The 22,124-nt window shown below is 36.6% G+C and overlaps 1 protein-coding gene and 1 pseudogene across 1 annotated transcript in view; one reads left to right on the top strand and one right to left on the bottom strand.

Annotated features, from left to right (window-relative positions):
• The window catches only part of LOC141421631 (serine/threonine-protein phosphatase 4 regulatory subunit 1-like), a 280,678-nt gene that overhangs the window by 102,546 nt on the left and 156,008 nt on the right, over window positions 1-22,124 (top strand). Inside the window, 1 exon segment of the mRNA XM_074068483.1 lies at window positions 2,554-2,710. The gene's annotated coding sequence lies outside the window, so the exon portion shown is untranslated.
• LOC141421428 (bifunctional heparan sulfate N-deacetylase/N-sulfotransferase 3-like) overlaps window positions 1-22,124 on the bottom strand; it is an 87,894-nt pseudogene that overhangs the window by 50,815 nt on the left and 14,955 nt on the right.

The raw sequence follows: 22,124 nt of genomic DNA, 5'->3' as shown, positions 1-22,124 counted from the left end.
GGGTACAGAAACCAAATACAGCAGCAAGAGAGAAAAGGGACACTCAGACACATGAAAACCATCTATTGTGTTCATGTTAATGTAATGAGGCAAGACCACGATTCATAACTCTCATTGTTATTGACTTCAGAGATGCCTTAGACTCAGAACACCTTATAGGGCCTGTGATTACAAAATATTCAGCTTTCTGGAGTCACACACATCATTGCCTGAGATAGCTTATGTGAACCTTTTGTCCTTCAACCAGAGAAACTCAACAAAAACAAATCTCTAAATAGGAAGACAAATAGATGTGTGAAGATTACTCAATAGTAGATAATTCAGCTCCATTCAAGTTTAGTTATAATTTAGACTTGAAAACTATCTTACTAGGACCTAGATTTCCTTCCCTTTAATAGTCATTGTCTTTTTTATTACTATTTTTTGGGTGGCACTGGGGTTTGAATTCAGAGCCTCACATTTGCTAGGCAAGCACTCTGCTACTTCACCCACATAATAGCCCTTTTGGCTTTTAGGTTATTTTTCAGATAGGGTATTGTGCTTTTTTTCCTGGCTGGCATCAGACCACAGTCCTTCTACCTACCTCATATAGCTGGAATTTCAGCCAAGAATCACCATGCCTGGCTTGTTCTACAGATGGTGGAGGGGATCTCAGTAACTTTTTCTTGGCTGGTCTTGAACCACAATCTTCCTGATCTCTGTCTCCAAAGTACCTGGGATTACAGATATGATACTGGCTTTTCATTGTTCTTTGATACCAGTTCTTTAGAAAAGTCAGGTTTTCTTCCTTAACAAATACAGGGTATATTACTTTAAAATTTTGTACAAGGTATCATGGTTAGGCACTGGGATGGTCTTGGAAATAAAAAACACTTTCTCTGTTACCAGGAGCATATAGCTTAATAGCACCTACAATGGCAATACAGATAAGAAGGACTTTGAGTGAGTCTGCAGAAACTCCATGGAAACAAAACAAGGAGCCTCTAAAACACAGTAGAGTGACCCTTAAGCTAAGTTTTAAAGAATGAATTGGAGTTACCTTTAGTTTAAGCTGCAGTTTATGTTAAAGTGCTCTGACCACTTAGCAAAACATCAGTTTTCTTTGTTTTATTTTTGACTTACTCACCTTAAGTCCATGGAAATATGCAGAGTCCCCATACTCTCCCCTGGAAATTCTTAAAATCAAGTGTCTCAGAAATTACTACTATTGTCTAAAGTTTTTTTTCTTATCATTTTTTTAACTTTTCAACAGAGTTTTCTATTGCCAGAATATTTTACAGGAATAGTAAATAAGAAAAGAAGGAAATATAACATTCACATTAGGGAATAAAAAGTTGCACTAGAGAAAACATAGGGGAAACACTTGAGGATGTAAGTATAGAAAATGACTTTCTGAATATGACTCCCTCAATACCTCAGGGAATAAGAGGAAGAACTGAAAAATGGAATTGCATCAGATTAAAGGTTTCTGCACAGCAAAGAAAACCTACAGAAAGGGGAAACATGTTTTCCAGCTGTTCATCTTACAAGGTTTTTAGTATTCTGAATTTATGAAGTGCTCAAAAACTAAATACCAAAAACCCCAAACAATCCAGTTAAAAATGGGTAAATGAACCAAACAGTTTTCAAAAGAAATACAAACATCCAATAAAAATATAAAAAATGTTTGACATTCTTAGCCATAAATGAAAAAATAAAACATCATTGAGATTCCATATCACTTGGCTATCATAAAAAAAATGCTGGAGAAAATGCAGAGTAAAAGGATTCCTCATACACGGTTGATGAAAATCACTATGGAAAGCACTATGGATGTTTCTCAAAAAAACTAAGAGTAAACTATCATATAATCCTGCTACACCACTCCTAGGCATATACCAGAAGGAATGCAATGCAGCATACAGTAGAGACACTTGCACACCTATGTTTGTTGCAGCAGTATTCACAATAGCCTAGTTATACAATCAGTGTAGGTGTCCATGAACAGATGACTGAAGAAAACATGGTATATATACAGTATGGAGTATTATGCACAAAAGAAATTATTTCATTTTTAGGAAAATGGATAGAATTTAAGATCATGTTAAGCAAAATAAGTCAGATAAAGAAAGATAAATATGGACACTTTCTTTTTTATATGCAGAATGGAGACACAAAAAAGCACATATGAGTATAAAAGAAGGACTATGTGGGGAGGAGCAGTGGGAGGTGGGAGGGGATAAAGAGAGGATGTGGGGGAAGAAGATGATCAAAATATATTGTATGTGGAAGATCCAAGATGGTGGCTAGGGTAGGGAATCAGAAATCCTAAGCTCTGTGACACCAGAAACTTCCTTGAGATGTCAGACCTACACTTGGGTAATTCTGATTGCTTCTAGCCAAAATAATAACTGCCATCACATTAAGTGCAGATAAAAATCAATAACTGACCCTTAAATCAGCCTTTAATTGCACCTAGCAGCCATGAAAATCCCATGCAGCACAGCCAGCAAGATGTGTTCAGCCCTGGGAAAAAAAGTCACCCAGCTGTTTCTCTTTCTTTCTCCCAACAAGCAGAAGACAGAACATCAATCAGAATTAAACTCTGTGGCATCCTGGACCCCTAGCCTATGGAAAGCCTCTCTACTCTGTGCCACACTGAAAACAACAGTGCCATTTCTCTCCACCAGCTGGCTCCAAATCTGCTTGTGTGAAACTGAAGAAAAAACAGGTAAGCATCATGCACCACCATGTGTGACTCCCTCCCCACCCCCAGGAAAATAATCCAGTGCATCCCCTGGGCAGACTGAACCCCCTCCAACAAAACTGAAAAAAACATAAGCAGCAAACTATAATCTAACACTGACAGTGCAGGTGGGGGTGGAACACTGAACCTGTCCCAGAGAATGGGTGTGGCACAAGAAGCTGAACTCTCAGTGAAATGTGGGAAAAGCAGCAAAGGCTGAGAGTGGGGCGGAGCAATAAGCCAATCTCCCAGAGGAGCTGCTAGCACCCAGCAGAGATTGGGAGAGGTATAAAGGCTGAGAGCAGGAGTGGAGTGACAAACCAACCTCCCAAAGGAGCTGCTAGCATCCAGAAGAGTCTGGGAATGGCACAAAGGCTGAGAGTGGGAGTGGGGTGACAAGCCAACCTCCCAGAAGAACCACTAGCACCCAGCAGAGGTTGGAAGAAGCACAAAGGCTGAGAACATGGGAAGGGGAGAACAAGTGACAGGCCAACCTCCTCCAAAGGTTGCAAAGCAGGGCAGGTGGTAGATCCCAGAGCTAATCTCTGGGATAAAGGCCAGCATTTGAAACTGAATTGCCCCACCTTGCTGGGGGAGCAGCTGACCAAACAGAGTTGCAGCTGAAGGGCAGTGCAGCTGCTGGCTGGTGAAACAACAGCTCTGACCACCCTGCAGGAACTGGCAGTCTTACATCACGTCACAATTCCAATTAATTTTGTGGACAGAAGGACCAAATACTACTCACTAGCCAATGCCTAGTGAGACTACATCAGAGCTTCTGTTTATATGCTAGCACCAGAATACCAGGATTAGATACCTAAGGAATAACTCTAGAACTTTTACCAAAATACTGAAGTTTTTGTGGTTCCTAAACCTGGTGTTTTTTATTGTGTTTATTTTTTTCCCCTGTATTATTAACTTCACTATCACTATTCTCTTATCCTTATTCTTACCCTCTTCACCTTCCCTGCTTCCCCTGTGCTACAATCCATTGTTCTCCCTCCAAACTACTCTTTCTGTCCCTTCTCATCCACTATTTCCCCTGCCTTCACCTCTGCCTTTTATCTTCCCCCAACCTGCCAACACACTACCCCTCCCTCCTACACACTCATCACCTGCTGACTAGCTTACTGTACCAACTGTATACAACCCCAGCCCTCTGTAATCCCTGACACAAGCACTCTCAACTACAACAACAGAAATACACCCAAACACACACAAGGGCTACAAAACCCAGGAGTCCCCATACCTCTTCCCCATCTCCTTTCCTGCCCCCACTTTTGAGTGTCACCTTTACCAATTCTCCAACATCTATAACTAGCCTAATATCCATTACCTCTCAACTCCTACTGTTTACAGATTTTATCATCAAGGGGTTTTCTATATAATAGGTAAACAACTGGTTTGGCATTGACCTATGAATTTATTATTTCTAAATTACACCTCCAGGTCAGTGACAGAAAAACCACATCAACCTAGCTAACAACCAAGTGAGTCACAAAACAAAAGTTAAATCAGGGAAAGAAAACAGGCAATCAAAACCACCAACTAGCCTATCAAGAACATAGTTGCACAGCAACAAGTGGATTGATGGGAAGAAGAAAAGGGATGGAAACTATTTTCCTCAAAACGATAATTTAAGGGCTTGAGGTATGCTTAAAAATCTAAACATAGACCTGCCATGTGACCCAGCAATCCCACTCCTGGAGATATACCCAAAGAAATGCAACACAGGTTACTCCAGAGGCACCTGCACACCCATGTTTATTGCAGTGCTATTCACAATAGCCAAGTTATGGAAATAACCAAGATGCCCCACTACTGATGAGTGGATCAAGAAAATGTGTTACTTGTACACAATGGAATTTTACTCAGTCATGAAGAAGAATGAAATCTTATCATTTGCAGGTAAATGGATGGAACTGGAGAACATCATTCTGAGCAAGGTCAGCCAGGCTCAGAAGACCAAAAATCATATGTTCTCCCTCATATGTGGACTTTAAATCTAGGGTAAATGCAGTAATGTGGTTGGACTTGGATCACATGACAAGGGGAGAACAAATATGGGAGATATAGGAATAGGTAGAAAACCCAAAAATGAAAGCATTTGATGTCCCCACTTCAGAGGAACTAATACAGAAACCTTAAAATGACAGAGGTTATCATAAACAGGGGATCAGGAACCAATGCAAAGATCAGTTAGAGTTGAATCAACATGGGTCGTAACACATGGGTACAAGAAAGCAATAGTAGGAATCTCTCTGTATAGCTATCCTTAACTCAGCTAGCAAAAATGCTTTGTCTTCCTTATTATGCTTGTGTATTTTCTTCAACAAAATTAGTGATAAGGGCAGAACAGGTTCTGCCTGGAACTGAGTGGGGGAGGGGAAAAGGGTGGGGGAGGGGGGCAGGGTGGAGAAATGATCCAAACAATGTATGCACATGTTGAAAAAAGAGGATTCTCCTTGAAAAAGAAAAAAGATAATTTAATACAGGATTCAGTGGGAAATGAAGAAAATGGGTACCCAGTTTCTGCCCTTGACAAAACAAGGATAAAATGTCACTAAGGACCCCAAAGAAGAAATCTTGGAAGATATCACTGAGAAATTCATGGAGAAGATACTAGACATGGTTAATCTGAATGTACAAGATGCACTCAAGAAATTTCAAGACACCAAAAATAAAGGACATGAGAAGACACAGAACCAAATAAACGGACTCAGAGAGGACTTCAGCAAACACCAAACTGAAACAAAGGACACCATAAAAAGAGATTTATGAATTACAGGTGACAACAAAAATTATAAAAGAGGAGTTGAACAAAAATATGGAAAACCTCAGAAAAAAGAATCAAACAGAAATCCTGGATATAAAATTCTCTTTAGTCAAACAAAAAACACAGTGGAAGGCCGCTCCAGCAGACTAGAACAAGTAGAAGACAGAATCTCAAAGCTCGAAGGTAAAATAGAAATTAAAGAAAAAACAGAAGAAATCTTAGTCAGACATCCAAAGAGCAGTGAAAGGAATATGCAAGAACTCAGTGACTCTTTCAAAGACTAAACCTGAGAATCATGGACACTGAAGAAGGAGAAGAGGTGCAAGCCAAAGGGGTACATAATATATTCAATGAAATAATAGCAGAAAATTCCCCAAATTTCGAGAAAGTTTGCCCATTCAGTTACAGAAAACCTCCAGGACACCAAACAGACTTGCCCAAAATAGAATCTCCCCACAGCATATTATCATTAAAACAACAAGCACAGACAAAGAATATTGAAGGTTGTAAGAGAGAAAAAAAAAACATATAAAGGTAAACCCATCAAAAACACAGCAGATTTCTCAACAGAAACTTTAAAAGCAAGAAGGACATAGAGTGAGATATTTCGGGCACTGAATGAAAATAATTTCAGCTCTAAGATACTCTACCCAGCAAAACCATCATTCAGAATTGGCAGAGCAATAAAAATCTTCCACAATAAACAGAAACTAAGACAATATATGGCCACCAAGCCACCACTACAGATAACTGTACAAGGAATTCTGCACACAGAATATGAAAGCAAACAAAACCATGAGAGGACAGGAAGTATCAAATCACAGGAGAAGAAAAGAAAAGTAATAAAAATAGGGCTGAAATTAATGAAATAGAGACCAAAAAAAAAAAAAAAAAAACCCATACAAAGAAATGAATGAAACAAAAAGCTGGTTCTCTGAAAAAATAAACAAGATTGACAAGTCCCTGGCAAATCTGACTAAAATGAGGAGGGAAAAGAACAAAATTAGCAAAATCAGAAATGAAAATAGGACAACAAACACCAAGGGAATCCAGGGACTCATCAGAGACTACTTTGAAAACCTATATTCCAATAATTGGAAAATCTTAAAGAAATGGACAAATTTCTAGATACTTATGACCATCCAATATTGAACCAAGCAGATATTAACCACCTAAACCAACCTATAACATGGAATGAAATTGAAGCAGCAATCAAGAGTCTCCCAAAAAAGAAAAGTCCAGGACCTGATGGATTCTCAGCTGAATTCTACCAGACCTTCAAAGAACTAATAACAATACTCCTTAAACTTTTCTACAAAATAGAAAGGGAAAGAACACTGCCTAACTCGTTTTATGAAGCCAATATGACTCTCATCCCAAAACCAGACAAAGACACCTCCAAAAAGGAGAACTACAGGCCAATCTCCTTAATGAACATTGATGGAAAAGTCCTCAATAAAATTATTGCAAACCAAATCCTACAACATATCAAAAAGATCACTCACCATGACCAAGTTGGCTTCATGCCAGGGATGCAGGGATAGTTCAATATATGCAAATCAATAAATGTAATGCATCACATTAATAGAAGCAAAGACAAAAACCACTTGATCATCTCAACAGATGCAGAAAAAGCCTTCAACACCACTTCATGATAAAAGCTTTAAGAAAACTAGGAATAGAAAGAATGTACCTTAACATTATAAAGGCTATATATGAAAACCTATAGCAAACATCATACTTAATGGGGAAAAACTGAAACAATTTTCTCTAATGTCAGGAATGAGACAAGGATGCCCACCCTCTTCCCTCCTATTTAACACAGTCCTAGAATTCCTACCCAGAGCTATAAGGAAGAAGAAGAAATAAAAGGAAAATAGGTAAAGAAATAATTAAAGTATCTCTATTTGCAGACGACTTGATCCTATACCTCAAAGACCCAAAAAGCTCCACCCAAAACTTGTAGACACCATAAACAGCTTCAGCAATGTAGCAGGATACAAAATCAATTTACAAAAATCAGTAGGCTTGCTATACACTAACAATGAGTAAATTGAGAAAGAATGAAGGAAAACAATTACATTTACAATACCCTCAAAAAAATTCAAATACCTAAGAATAAAATTAACAAATGATGTAAATAACCTCTACAAGGAGAACTACAAACTACTGAAGAAAGAAATCGAGGAAGACTGTAGAAGTTGAAAAGATCTCCCATACTCATGAATTGGCAGAATCAACATAGCAAAAATAGGTATACTACCAAAAGCAATCTACATGTTCAACATAATTCCCATCAAAATCCCAATGATATTCACCACAGAGATTGAAAAATCTACTCTAAAAGTTCATTTGGAACACAAAATACCACAAATAGCTAAGGAATACTGAACAAAAAGAGCCATGCTGGAGGTATCACAATACCTGACTTGAAACTATACTACAGAGCCATAGCAATAAAAACAGTATGGTACTGGCACAAAAACAGATATGAAGACCAGTGGAACAGAAAAGAGGACATGAATATGAGTCCACACAGGTATGCCTACCTTATTTTTTACAAAGGCACCAAAAACATATTATGGAGGAAAGACATCCTTTTCAACAAATGTTGCTGAGAAAAGTGGTTATATGCCTGCAGAATACTGAAACTAGATACCTGCCTGTTACCCTGTACTAGTATCAACTCAAAGTGGATTAAGGACTTTAATATCAGACCCAAAACCTTGCAGTTAGTACTTGAAAGAGCAGGGAATACTCTGGAAGCAATAGATATAGGCAAGGACTTCCTCAGTAGAACTACAGCAGCCCAGCAACTAAGAGAAAAGATGGACAAATGGGACTACGTGGATTCTAAAAGCTTCTGTACAACAAAGGAAGTGGTCTGTACATTGAAGTGGGAAAATATTTGCTAGCTATACACCAGACAAAGGGCTGACAATCAGAATATACAGTGAGCTCAAAAAACTAAGCTCCCCGAAAATTAATGAACCAATAAAGAAGTGGGCAACTGAACTAAACAGAACTTTTTAAACAAAGAAGTCCAAATGGCCAAAAAACACATGAAAAAATGCTTACCATCCCTGGCCATAAATGAGATGCAAATCAAAACCACGCTAAGATTCCCCTCACTCCTGTTAGAATAGCTACTATCAAGAACACTGCCAACAACAAATGTTGGTAAGGATGCAGGGAAAAAGGAACCCTCAAACACTGCTGGTAGGAATGTAAGCTAGTACAAACCACTTTGGAAAACAATATGGAGGCTTCTCAAAAAAACTATACCTTGATCTGCCATATGATCCAGCAATACCACTCCTAGGGATAAACCCGAAGGTATGTGACTCAGGTTATTGCAAGGCCTCTGCACACCATGTTCATTGCAGCACTATTCACAATAGCCATGTTATGGAACCAGCCAAGATTCCCCACTACTGACAAATGGATTGAGAAAATGTGGTATTTATACACAATGGAATTTTACTTAGCCACAGAGAAGAATGAAATTTTGTCATTTGCAAGTAAATGGATGGAACTGAAGAACTTCATCTTAAGTGAAGTTAGCCTGGCTCAGAAGGTCAAAAAACGCATGTTCTCCCTCACAGGAAGATTATAGACCTAAAACAAATGCATGGGTCACACACTAAGGGGAGAATGTGCACAGGAGGAACATGGAAAGGGAAAGAAACCTAAAACTTGAATGTGGTTGATGTGCTCACTATAGAGGAGTGACTATAGTAATGTTAAACTGGCAGATTACTATGGGAAGGGGACCAGGAAGTAGCACAGAGGTCTGGCAGAGATGAACTAATGTGGGTTGCAATACACAAGTGCATGGATGCAATGTCAGGAATCTCTCTGTATAGCTATTTTATCTCAAGCTAGCAAAAACGCTATGTCTTTCTTATTATCTCTTATATTTTCTCTTCAACAAAATTGGAGAACAAGAGGGCAGAACAGGTTCTGCCAGAAGCGGGGGTGGGGGTGGGGGCAGTAAGAAGGTGGCACTGGCCCAAATGATGTATACACATGAAAGTAAGTGTAAAAACAATAAAATAAAATAAAGAAAAAAAAAGTACATTGAATGCATGTATGGAAAGTTCATAAGGAAACCCATTATAAATTTTTGCAATAGAGTTAGAAATAGAGGGGAGAGTTCAGAGGAGGAGGGATAAGAAAGAGTAGTAGAGGGGATGAACATGATAAAAGTACATTAAATTCATATCTAAAATATCACAATGTTACCCTTCATTTTCTACAATATACGCTTATAAAAAACCAAAGAAGCAAAAAAGGAATAAAATTTTGTTGTCTTTCATATGAATTTTATAGAAAGCCAAATATTATACATGCAAATTATAATTTTTAAAATTTTATGTGGATTAATTTCTACTTATGCAGGTTATTTTCTTTTGTGAATTTTGTTTTAATTGTAATTTATCTATATGTTACTCCCAGTTTTAGATATTCATTCTATTCACATGCTACCAGGGTCCTTTCCTTGGTAGTCAGGCTGTGTGGGAAGTATTCACCAATTAAAAGAAAAATTTTGAAATTGTACAAATTACTGCCCCAGTAAGCACAAGTTTCTGTGATCACACATTTTTTCCTACAGTAATATCTATATAGGAAAACAAATTGCAAGTCAAAAGTTGACAGTTGAATTTATAATCAGAAAAAGAAGAATTAAATTCTTCAGTTCCAGGCTTAGATAGCCTGATGGGTTCACCTTGCTACTGGGTCCAAACCTCAAAGTCTATGAATCAAAATCCACATCAGACATACTCATTTAGAGATGGCCGTTTTCTCTTCCCTAGATAGTGCTAACATTTGTCTTTGCAACTCTTTTTTTTTAATTAAATTCACCTGATTGACACTTCTCTAGACAAGAAAAATACATTGATAACCGTGGAACATTTCAGAAAGTTATTCCACTCAAGGAGTTTGTCTTTGCTGTGATCTATTCCAGTTTAACTCTGAAGCATACTTCACTGAAGCCACCACTCATTCAACACTAAGTTATTCTAACACCTTGATATTATATTTTTGCATGGAAAAAAACTTCATTAATTACAGCCATGGTTATATTTTTATTTTCAACTCAAAGGCATCTGAGTGTTTTTAAGTTCCATGTCTCCAGCATCCATCTAACTTTTTGCAGTAAACAGTGTCATTTAGCATTCACAGAAAATAGTACTTCTAATGGAGTCCTGTGTTATTACATGATCTTACAATGGCTGCTTTTCAAATCCACTACAATTAAAATTCCTCTTTCTTGCAGCTAATACATACCTTGAGATCATCAAGATTTTCTAATTCTCATTCTGGCCTAATAAAAAGGACTGTCATTGCTAAATTAATAACATGTTTTACTAGATCTGGAGGTTTTAAAACCTTAACACAACTTTATCCAAACATTTAATTTTAGTGCGAGAACTCATGAAAAACAGGCCCTTTTTCCTCACTCCATTCTGCAAGGCAGATGCCACTGACTATTGGCAGTTGATTTCCTTTTGGCTAGACTCCACTGAGTCTAAATGTAGACTTCCCAATCACATTTCCAGGCAAGTAGAATTGCTCCCCCAAGCTGGACCTGGTGTACCACATGAAGAGTTCTGGATTCCTTATATGTTTTTATGGTATCTGACAAAATTTGTAACTTAGTTTGAGTCTAAATGTTCATCTGACAGTAATTGCATTCTGTAACTTTTCTGAAGTTCGTGAAGTTTATTCCATATGCATCTCTTCATCAAGGTAAATAAAATTGCCAATTATTATTGATAAAGGTCTGAGAATCATTTGTTTTGTTAAAGAGGCTGCTCAGTCTAGATTAGTATTAAGATTAATACAGGCTTTACTATGGGAATTTTTAAATTAAGATAATTTGATTTCTTAATAAAGGAAAACATTTCTTATCACAAAATGGATGAAATTTTTAATATAAATCCATTGTACATAAATGAATGAATTTTGAACTTTTTCCATATGATGAAAATCACTTGGTTTATAAAGTTATGAAATAACCATACTTCCAGGACCTTTTTAAGCACCAAAGAACCTATTGGCTTAAAGAATTAAATACAGTAGTTCATAGTACTATTTTTTATGATGACAGGAAATATAAAATATCAGAATTTTGTTGAATATAGATTAAAGAGTCTTAAAGTTATTAGTGAAAATGTTAGTATTTTAAGAATATTGTAACTGAGTCTGCAGTTCATAATCATGCATTAGTTTAACTATTTTTCCTGTGTATTTTTGGCAGAATTGGGAAGAAAAGAGAAGACAGCCATATGATGTAACTCAAAAGATACCATTTGTAAAAGACAGGTTATCTAGGAGAATCAGGTTAGTTCTGACATATGAATCAAAATTACTTACATTTTAGGGGTCTGAAATTCGATAAACTTCCAAAGGCTAAATGCTACAGTATTCCAAACTATCCCGATTTTTGAACACGCTTGTAGATTTTCCCAGAGACAAGTTACCCCTATTTTTACCTCATTTTCTAGAAGCTAAAAAAGATAACTAGTTATTGGAGTAGCTGAGGAAAAGCACTTGCGTTTTTATTTGCAGGACCTGAAAAAAATTAAGGTCAAGAAGAGTTTTAAATTTTATTCTGTTTATTTCTAATGCTATGCAATTTTTATCCTGTTAGAATTTTTTTCATATTGGAGGTAATTATAGTTTTTCATCTTGAATATTGCTAATGCCAGGGGCAAACCCACATATATAGTAAATAAATTTTAGCTTTACTTTTTATGTTCCTGCACAAGGGAAAATCACTAACAGTTTTTCCTTATACAACTTACTTCAATTAGTTCATCTTTCACTATACTACTTTAAAAATACTTGCTTTGTACAAAAATACATGCAATTGGTTCACTGTATTGCTGATACACAAGAAATGAAGAAGAAAGAACATCAATCAATTAAACAGGGGTGCCTTGTGTTCTAGCATGGTAAGATTTACATGGTGCAGAACAATGTCATATTTGCTCATCTGATTTCTTTCCTTTATACTTATATAATGTGAGAACATTTTTTTATACCTTAAATAGAAAAAAGCAAAAAGACCGAGCAATAGATAATTGTTGCCTAACTGAAGAAAATTGGTACCTAAAGGAAATAGGAGAGTTTGTTGGTGAAAATCTTATTTTCCAGAAAAGCAAGATATGATCATTTTTCAACATGGAGGAGGGTCTGCTGCAGTGCGCTACCAATTCTGCCACAAATTCATAATGTCACTGTGGAATTACTGTGTTCCCATTTGTAGATGTGCTTCAATTCAGTTTTTATGACTGTTTTAGAGCTGGGACTTCATGGTGATTTGATGATGACTGTTTTAGAGCTGGGACTTCATGGTGATTTGATGATAACTACCCAATCGCTGGCCTCTTTGTCAGGATAATTTTTACCCACACTGTCGTTTTTCATCATTATTTGAAGAATCACTCCAAGTACTTACTGGGTTGAGGACCACAGTGAAGAAAAGTTCACCTCCTTGAATACTCTTATCCAGCTCCTTAGGACCCCCTGGATATTCTTTCTAGAAAATTGTGTGAGTGAAAAGCCCACAGGTCTGTCTTGGAAGAACCTAAAAGAAAAATGACTAAGTAAGGAAAAAGCTAATTTCAACCAATTACTTTATTGAAACCTAACTTTTTTCTTATGAAAGGTGATGTACAAACTGGCATCATTATTGAACTCTAACTAGGCCCTGGAAAAATCCTTCACACCCTGGGAAAGAGAGGAGGATGTAAGTAAAGAATGGTCAGTGAGGGAATTTAAAGAGATATTTAAAACTAAAATAGACTTTGAGTTATTTTATTCACTTTTCTCTTTAAATCTTAAAACTTAGTACTTTTGTTTTTCTGCGTTGAGGGCAACAAATGCTAGCTAATTTTTTAGGTGTCTTACCTATCCTCATATCATAAGCAGATACCTTAAAAGCAACTGAGGCCAATAGGAGAAGGGGACCAGGAACTAGAGAAAAGGTTAGATCCAAAAGAATTAACTTAGAAGGTAACACACATGCACAGGAAATTAATGTGAGTCAACTCCCTGTATAGCTATCCTTATCTCAACTAGCAAAAACCCTTGTTCCTTCCTATTATTGCTTATACTCTGTCTTCAACAAAATTAGAGATAAGGGCAAAATAGTTTCTGCTGGCTATCGAGGGGGTGAGGAAGAGAGGGAGGGGGTGGAGTGGGTGGTAAGGGAGGGGGTAAGAGCAGGGGGGAGAAATAACCCAAGCATTGTATGCACATATGAATAATAAAAAAATAAAAATTAAAAAAAGATACAATTCATAAAAGCAAAATAAAACATAAGTTTTTTGTTTGAAAAAAAGTTAGTACTTTTATTATGAAGTCTAATATATTTTAGCATCATAAGAAATAAAGAGCAGCAAAAAGAATTTAAAATATTAGAATTATCTGCATTAAATTGTAATCCTAGTAGGCAAAAATGTAAAGAATATTACTTTCTGACAAATTCTACACATGCATTGAAAATGAAGTCAATTATTAACCCATTGTGCTTCTTAGGAAATGACATTCTAACTTATAACAGATATTAAAACACAAATCATAGTATTTGCTAGAGTCTGCAAAGACCACTGCAGGCTATTGTAACTGCCCAAAATTCTAGGTGTGAATCTGCCAGTTTCAAAAGTAAGAGATTATCCACTTGACTTGCATAGTAATTTTTAGAACATATCATAAACAGAATGATAAACGGTCACTTAGTGGAAGGTCTCTTTTCATCCTTTAAATATGCAAGTCATTATTTACTTCTATTATACACATTTGTTATCAGTACGTTTTTTTCAAAATTTTACAGGTAAAATAACAGTGTAATTATAAAAGGTTAAGCTAAATATAATGATCCCATGATAAGCTGAGTTTGCAGTATACACTTGAAGTGGCAGAAAATTAATGAATGCATTTTGGAAAGTGACAAATTTTACACAGGTGGGAGCTCTGCTTTTTGCCCTAAGCAAATAGATCTTCATTTTTATTGTCTTAACTCTTAAAGCATATTTAGTTCAATAAGTACTTTCAAAATATTGCCTATTCAGGAATTCCCATGTTTTGCAGCCCATCACAAATATGCTAGTTCTTTTTTTTTGTTTTTAGTTTGAATATCTATTGTAATAAATTTTAGTCTAATTCTTGGAACATTTTCTTAGGAAACTAATTCTCAGCTTGATCAATGTATCCTATATTGCTGAATAAATCAGGTCTCTATATTTCCTTTTTATTTTTGTAAACTGGTAAAGCTTATACCCTTAGAAGCAAATTCATCTTGAAACAGTTGAAAGGACCTTAGTTTAAATCACAGAGTATTAGCTCTGGTGATATGTATGTTTGAAAGCATGCTACATTGTCATAATACTAGCACAAAGTCAACAACAAGAAAGGAAGTGAGAGGAAGATATTCTAACTGAAAATATAGTTCCTAACAAGTCTTGGAAATGTCATTTCCTGGAAAGCAAAGCTTTATATAATATTTCTTCATTTATTTACCAAATACTTATTCTAATCTTTATACTGGCTCATGTGGAAGAATAAAAAGGTACATGTTTTAAAAAATTCTGTTAGTATATATTAATTATACAAAGAAGTTTCTCTGTGATATTTACATATATGCATATAATGGACTTTGATCATATTCATCCCTTCCACTCTTGCAGGTTTTTTAATATATATAAGGCTAAGGAAATGTGTCCAAAAGCTAAACAAGAAAACGCTCACATGCGATTGCTAGGTTAGTATTATTTTAAAAGTATATGATTTTAGCTAAACTATTTTTTATGTATTTTGCTATGGACTACCCTCTAGATCTGGTTGTCAGAGTATAACACTATCAAATTTGAACTCTGAGATTCTAATGAACCCATGAAAACCTTATGAAAGCCTCAGTCAACAGGAAGCCAATGTCCTGTAACTAAGGCTTCAAAGAGACAAAACTGCCAACAATACTTCTGGTCAGTAAACACTGGGGGCGAGGGGGCTGCTGTCAGCAGGATTAATGGGAGGCTTCACCAATGTGCATTTCTATTAGTGACAGGCCTGAGTTTAGTATTGAACTGATATTTACCAAGGTTCTTTACTGTAAATTATATAAGATATAGGACTTGATACCAAAGAATATAGGGAATAGAAATAGGTAGAGTGTGGCCAGTAAGTTGCTCAAGGTGGAAAAAACAGCAAAGGCAGAAAAACAGCAACATGTTTTTGGCCTGTTTGGCTGGAGCAAGTGTGTAAGTGGCAGGGAAATGGAAGACAGAAAGGTAGACATAGAGAAGATTGTTTTCAGGTCCCTGAAGATCAAATTAAAGGGCATGGAAACAACTGGAACTCATAAAGGTAAGAAAAGTAGGATGGAGGCAGAATTTTAGAAAGATTAAGTTGGCACTGCTTCTGAGATAGACTGCAGTGGGGGTGGGTCAAACTATAAGTAGACAAGCACCATAGTTAAGAAATGGAAATCCCGGCAGTGTTTCAAGATGGTGGCTGTGGTGGTACCAACGAAGATATTATAAAGGATTTATTGCTAGGATTCAGAGACTGACTGGAAGTGGGGTCTCAGTGTGATGTTTGAATTACAGAACTGAATCAAGGATAACAGAATCAATAGCTGGTCAGTAGGGAAGATAATGAATTTTCTTGTAAGTCTTTTGAGTTTGATTTGTGAATGTGTCATAACATAAAGTTTCCCTCACCTCATATAGCCAAATATGGGTCTGACAGAAGGTTCATTCAATTTCTTGCCCCTTTTTTCTTTTCTGTCTCTCAGTAAGAGGGCACTTTGGCTCCTGTGGTCTCATTCATATCTCTATTTGGATGGCCTTGTTCTCTCTTTCTTATTGCATAATCAGCTGCCTATAGAACATTTCTCACTTGGAAATTCTCACCCAAGAGCCCACAAATCAAACTTTTCCATGCAAAAGTATAACCACAGGGACAATTCCATCAAAGCAGGAAACCTGTAGAAGTGTTTATTATCTGTAAGATTCTTGCATTTAAAATACAGGTAAAATATATTTTTCAGGAGAAAAAAAACACATCTCATGGTCATATCCTAGCAAGTTTTCTAACAGTACAGAAACAGAAACAAAGCAACAACAGTGAATAAAATCTTTAGAGTGACATCCATATTGTAAGGCTACCTATAATTCTAAAATGACAAAAGCGCATTGGAATGCTTTTAAATCATGATATAAGACAGGTCTTTTAAATTCTCTCTGGTCAGAAGCCTGGCAACATGAGACACAGTAAATTCATTTTCAGTACAGAGGAAGGGCAGGGTGGGATAAAATGTGGCCATAATATCTCCAAGTAGCATTTATAACATTTTTTTTTATTCAAGGACAAGTCAAGATGTGAGTTGATACAAGTTAAATGTCATTATCCACTCTAATTTCTGCAGACATTAGAAAATTGTCTACAAAGAAGCCAGTTATGCCTAATTCTGGAAGGCTGACATTTGTTCAAGCGTATCAGTTTGACTGTCACGGTTGCTCACATAGTGTGCTTTGGCTGTTTCTTTCTGTTATTTGAGTCTAAATTAGGAGACCATTCCAAGCTTCACAGTCCTTTCCTTGGATTTCCTGACTCAGGGAAAAACTAAAATTTAATGATTGACTTGGAAGGTCTCACAAAATATTAGATAGTAACATATTTTGACAATATCCTTTGCCAGTGTAGAAGAAGCAAAACAAAACAGAGAGGATCTGGAGGGAATTAGGCAATGGAGAGTAATGATCTAATTAACATTATCTGTCATTTATTCTCTGTGTTATCATCTATTGATGATTAAGCAGGACTTCGAATGTGGCTTCTTGCTGCAAATAGTTGAGTTTTGTTTTGTTTTGTTTTTTTCAGCCTGGCATGGTAAGAAGAAAAACACAGTTTGGCTTATAAAAGGCCAGCATGGTTAATATAGAGTTGGTATTAGTTTTATCTGCAAAATTATTTTTTGAAGAAATGATGACTTCCAAAATTATCTACAAATTTGATATAATGTTTTCTTAATGTTTTCATATCAGTGCCTGCTAATCAGTAGTAGAGTCAGAAAAAACCCCTATTTTTGAAGTTGTATTTGAAGAACTGAAGTGATTGTAATTGGAAGATCCTTTCCTTAGATGTGACCAATACGCTTCCTACAGAATGGAGCTTTTCCTATAGCTCTGTCTTTAACTTTTTGCTCTTTTTTTCTTCTTCCTACAAATGTGGGAAATCTGGAAGAATTACTTCAACTCTATGAATCCTGGAGGGAGCTCACCGTGATGTTTTTGTGAATGAAGCCTCTCCGATACCTAGCTGGTTTCAGGTGTGGATATTCTTCAGTGCTGGTGATTTTAATATTCCAAACCTTCTTCCAGGCCTTGTAAAGCTGAACGTGGACAGGGTAGACACCAGAATGGTGAGGGGCCACTGCATAGTCCATGTCAGTAGGAATGCCGTGCTCCTAAGATCAAACAAACTCATTAGAATGTGCGAAGATTTGTCTTGATCATATTTTCACCCCAGAATTTTGAAATGTGTTATAAATACAATTGTTTAAATCCATCATTACTAATTAGTTGGTAAAACTAGAGTGATAAATGAAGAACTCTAGACTTCAAGAAGCTGGGTAACCATCTCACCAGTCTTGATCTTGATATATATGTTTGAGAGGTGATGTGAACACCACTCAACACATCCTTGTCAGAGCCACTTGTTTTTATTCTATTGCTCACAATTTCAACAAATTGAATAATAAACACTTGCTACAAACATATTCATCATTTTCCTAAGAATAAAACTGTATTTATTAGAGTGATAGTGAACCTTCCACGTTCACCAGACACAGGGTTTTATTTTGTATGCTGCAGTTTCTATCAAGTTTGTCACATTCCTATTGGTCCCTCAGCTTGTGAGCCTATATCAGACAATGTTGTCTCAGGAGAAGACACTTTTAGTTAAGTAATGTAGAAAATTCTATAGAGCAATTTGTTTTGAAATAAAAGTCTTCATAGTGAAAATAGAAGGTACCAAAAGAGCCAAATAATCTGGGAAATTAGTGTACTTGAAATCAAACTTTAGTGTATAAAATAAGTTCATTTTAAAAAGTTTCAAATTTACAAATATACAAACACTGCAATCATGAAGTAACCCATCATGCATCACAATGCTTCTTTTTTCAATTGGTCCTGCTCAAGTTCTGTCCATTCCCAAAATAAGTCTACATGAACTCTGGATTATTTTGGAAGGGGCTTGGGACAATTTAGTACAATTGTAATTTTTCTTCTCTGCTTGAAGTGGCCATTAGTCCTTATTCATTGCTCTTTGGCATAGAGGAAAATAACTCAAGCATAAACAATGAAACATGTTTTTTAGAAAAAGAACTCCTACAGTTTCAGTGTTGACATATTTGTTTTTCCTGAATGGGTTTTTAATTTTTCTGTTTGCATTTTTCAATTGTTTGATAGTTTTCAAAGGTTCCACTTTAATAAGCTTCCCTTGAAGCTTTCTTCATGCCACAGAGCAATTTCACATACAGAGAACCATAACATCAGACTGTTAAGTGGATTGAGCTACAGCAATGTGCTACAAATGTATATGGAAAAAGTTAAAGAGGTGTGGCTAGCTTTGTTTTACAACCAAAATAATAACAAAAAGGAAAAGGAAGGATGTGATGCACTGGAACACAGAGCTATCTTCAACAAAGATTTCATTTTTTTTTTCCAAAACTGGAGAACAGGAGGGCAAAACAGGTCCTGTCTGGGTGGTTGGCACCAGTGGGAAGGAGAGATGTAGGGAAAGGGTGTGTGAGGGTGAATATGGTGCAAATACTTGGTACATATGTATGAAATGCAAAAATGAGACCTGTTGAAACTGTTCCAGGAATAGGGGGAAGGGAAATAAAAGAGAATGGTGAAGGGGGTGAATTCAAGTATGGTATTTGATATATTGTAAGAACTTTTGTAAATGCCACAATGTACCCCCACCCAGCACACCAATAAAAAAAGATTTTAAAAGAAAAAATGAACAATCACAAGAATTTTTTAAGGAGTATGGGAAAAAGCAAGGATAAAATTCACAATGACTAGAGCTACATCATAAAATTCAAATGCCTGCAAATTTGTAAAAAAACTATATTGATCAAGAGCTCAAGGTAGTTATAAATGCCTATAAGTAGTCAGTATCTTCAGGAACCCGGTATAATAAAAAGATAGTTTAGCAGCAACATTTCCCTTGTTTTGAAGTGCTAAACAATATTCCCCAACTAATATACACACTGTTTTTGGTTTTCCTTCTAGCTGTTGGCAGTAAAGTCTCATCCTTTATTGGTGTGCTGGTACAGTGTGGTGAGTGGTGGAAAACTCCACCCCTGGACTCAGACATATCTGGCTATTTCACTCTCATTTACTACCTATGTGGCATTTGGCAAATGACCTGTGACCTAAGTATGACCTCTGACCTAAGTATGACCTCATGCTCTAGTTTCTAAAATGCTAGATAGAAGAGTACTTACCCCAGAGGGTTCAGAGGTAATTAAATAAGACAGGGAACACATTTAGTGGGGTTCCTGAAACGTGACACACAATCAACAAATGCTCTTTATTATTGTCATCATTACTATCCTCCCTCCATTGCTCTTTATTTTTATTTTTCTGGCAGTACTGGAGTGAGCTCAGGACTTTGTGCTTGGTAGGCAGGGGTTTTAATACTTGAGCAATATCTCCAGCCTTTTTTTGCTTAAGTTATTTTTCAGATAAGGTCTAATGTTTTTGCCTGAGCTGGCCTTGAACCACAATCCTCTTGATCTCCACCTCCTGAGTAGCTGGGATCACAGATATGAGCCACTGTTTCTAGCAACTCCATTGTTTTTATGTGCTGTGATCCATTACTCAACCATAACACAGATATTATGAAACTTCTGGGACACCCTTTTCCTTTGTCAAAAGAGATAGGCTATTTTTTATATATTCACTAGATTTTGAAATTTTCTCTCATGGGCTTCTGGGGTAAATAATGATTCCTACCCCACTACCTTTTCCTGGGCATGTTTCCCTCTTGAGCCATTCAAATACTCTCAACATGTAGTTCCAGCATGTGAATCACTGAGAGTTACTCTTTTTAATGAGTTTTGGATAAAGGATACATGCATTTGATCCCCTAAATCTGCATACTAGAGAGAACATCTGAAATCTTATTATATAGAAAAGTTTAGGCTAACATTGTGGGTAGTATGTTCTGGGAAGGCAAATTCCCATGTTTTGGAAGGTTAGCCATAATGCTGGGTAATAATAATAGCTGACTAAGTACATAATGTTAATAATAGCTGACTAAGTACATAATGTTCAGCAATCTGTGGCAGAAAGTCTAAAATACTTTCTTAGGCATCTTAACTTAAAATTTAATTTTCATTATGTTTTTCATTGACTCTAGATTGAAAGCAGCATCTTAGATCAATGAGCTCTGTAATCTATGTCAAGAGTTTCCTAGTGAAAGAAAACATGGACCAAAAAGATTGGGGAAAATGGCTATGCTACTATAAAATGTAAGGTAAACACTTAGAACACAAGTGAGATTTACTAGTCTCAAAACTGGATTCTTGATCTCCATGTCTTAGACCTGGCCCCTGCACCTTACCCCTGCACTTTCTTCATGGTTCTGCCATGCCATTAAATGACACTATCGACTACTAACGAACCACATTCTATGTCAAAAAAGATAGCATGAGCTGGATGTGGTGGCACATGCCTATAATTTCAGCTACTTGGGAGGCAGAGATTTGGAGGATTGCAGTTTGATGCCAGCCTGAGCAAAAAGCTAGTGAGACTCCCATTTGAAGAGTGTGCCAGGTGTGGTAGCACATATGTGTTATCCCAGCTATGAGGGAGGCATAGGTAGGGGGACTGTGGTCTGAGGCCAACCCTGGACAAAAAGTGCAAGACTATCTTAAAAAAATAAATAAAGCAGAAGTGGTTTGGCACCCACCTAACAAGCAAGGTCCGGAGTTCAAACCCCAATACCACCTCCAAAATATAGATGTTATTTTTGACATTTCCTGTGTCTTCATTCTCTCCTAAATCCAGTTCAGTCCATTATCACATCCTATCAGTACCACCTTCAGTACATATCTTAAATTTATCCACTTTTCTCTAATTCTACCACCTTCATCACCTTAGTCCAATCTATCTTATCTCATAGCCTTTTGACATAGGATTCTAATATCGTACCAATTTCTTTCCTTGCCTGTTTCCAATCCATTCCCTACCAAATAGCCAAAGAAATATTTTAAAGACACAAATATGGCCATGTGATCAAAATCCTTCCAAGGAGCCAGGCATGGTGGTGAACACCTACAATCCCAGCGCCAGAAAGCAGAGGCAAGAGAATTTTGAGTTTGAGGCCAGCTTGGGCTACATAGTGAAAAACTGCCTCAAAAAATATTTTCATGATTTACCCTTGTATTTAAAAATAAAAAATTCCTAGCATGGTCACAAGCTATGCAGGATATGACCCTTGGTTCTTAAATCTAGCCTCATTTTGAGTCACCCTCTTCCTTTCACTGCGCTTAGTCACCTTGACCTATTCCTGAAACTCATCACATTCATTTCTACC

Source organism: Castor canadensis, chromosome 3 (assembly GCF_047511655.1).
Source record: "Castor canadensis chromosome 3, mCasCan1.hap1v2, whole genome shotgun sequence".
NCBI lineage: Eukaryota > Metazoa > Chordata > Mammalia > Rodentia > Castoridae > Castor > Castor canadensis.
Note: the sequence above shows the minus strand (reverse complement) of the source record. Positions and strands in the feature narration are given on the sequence as shown.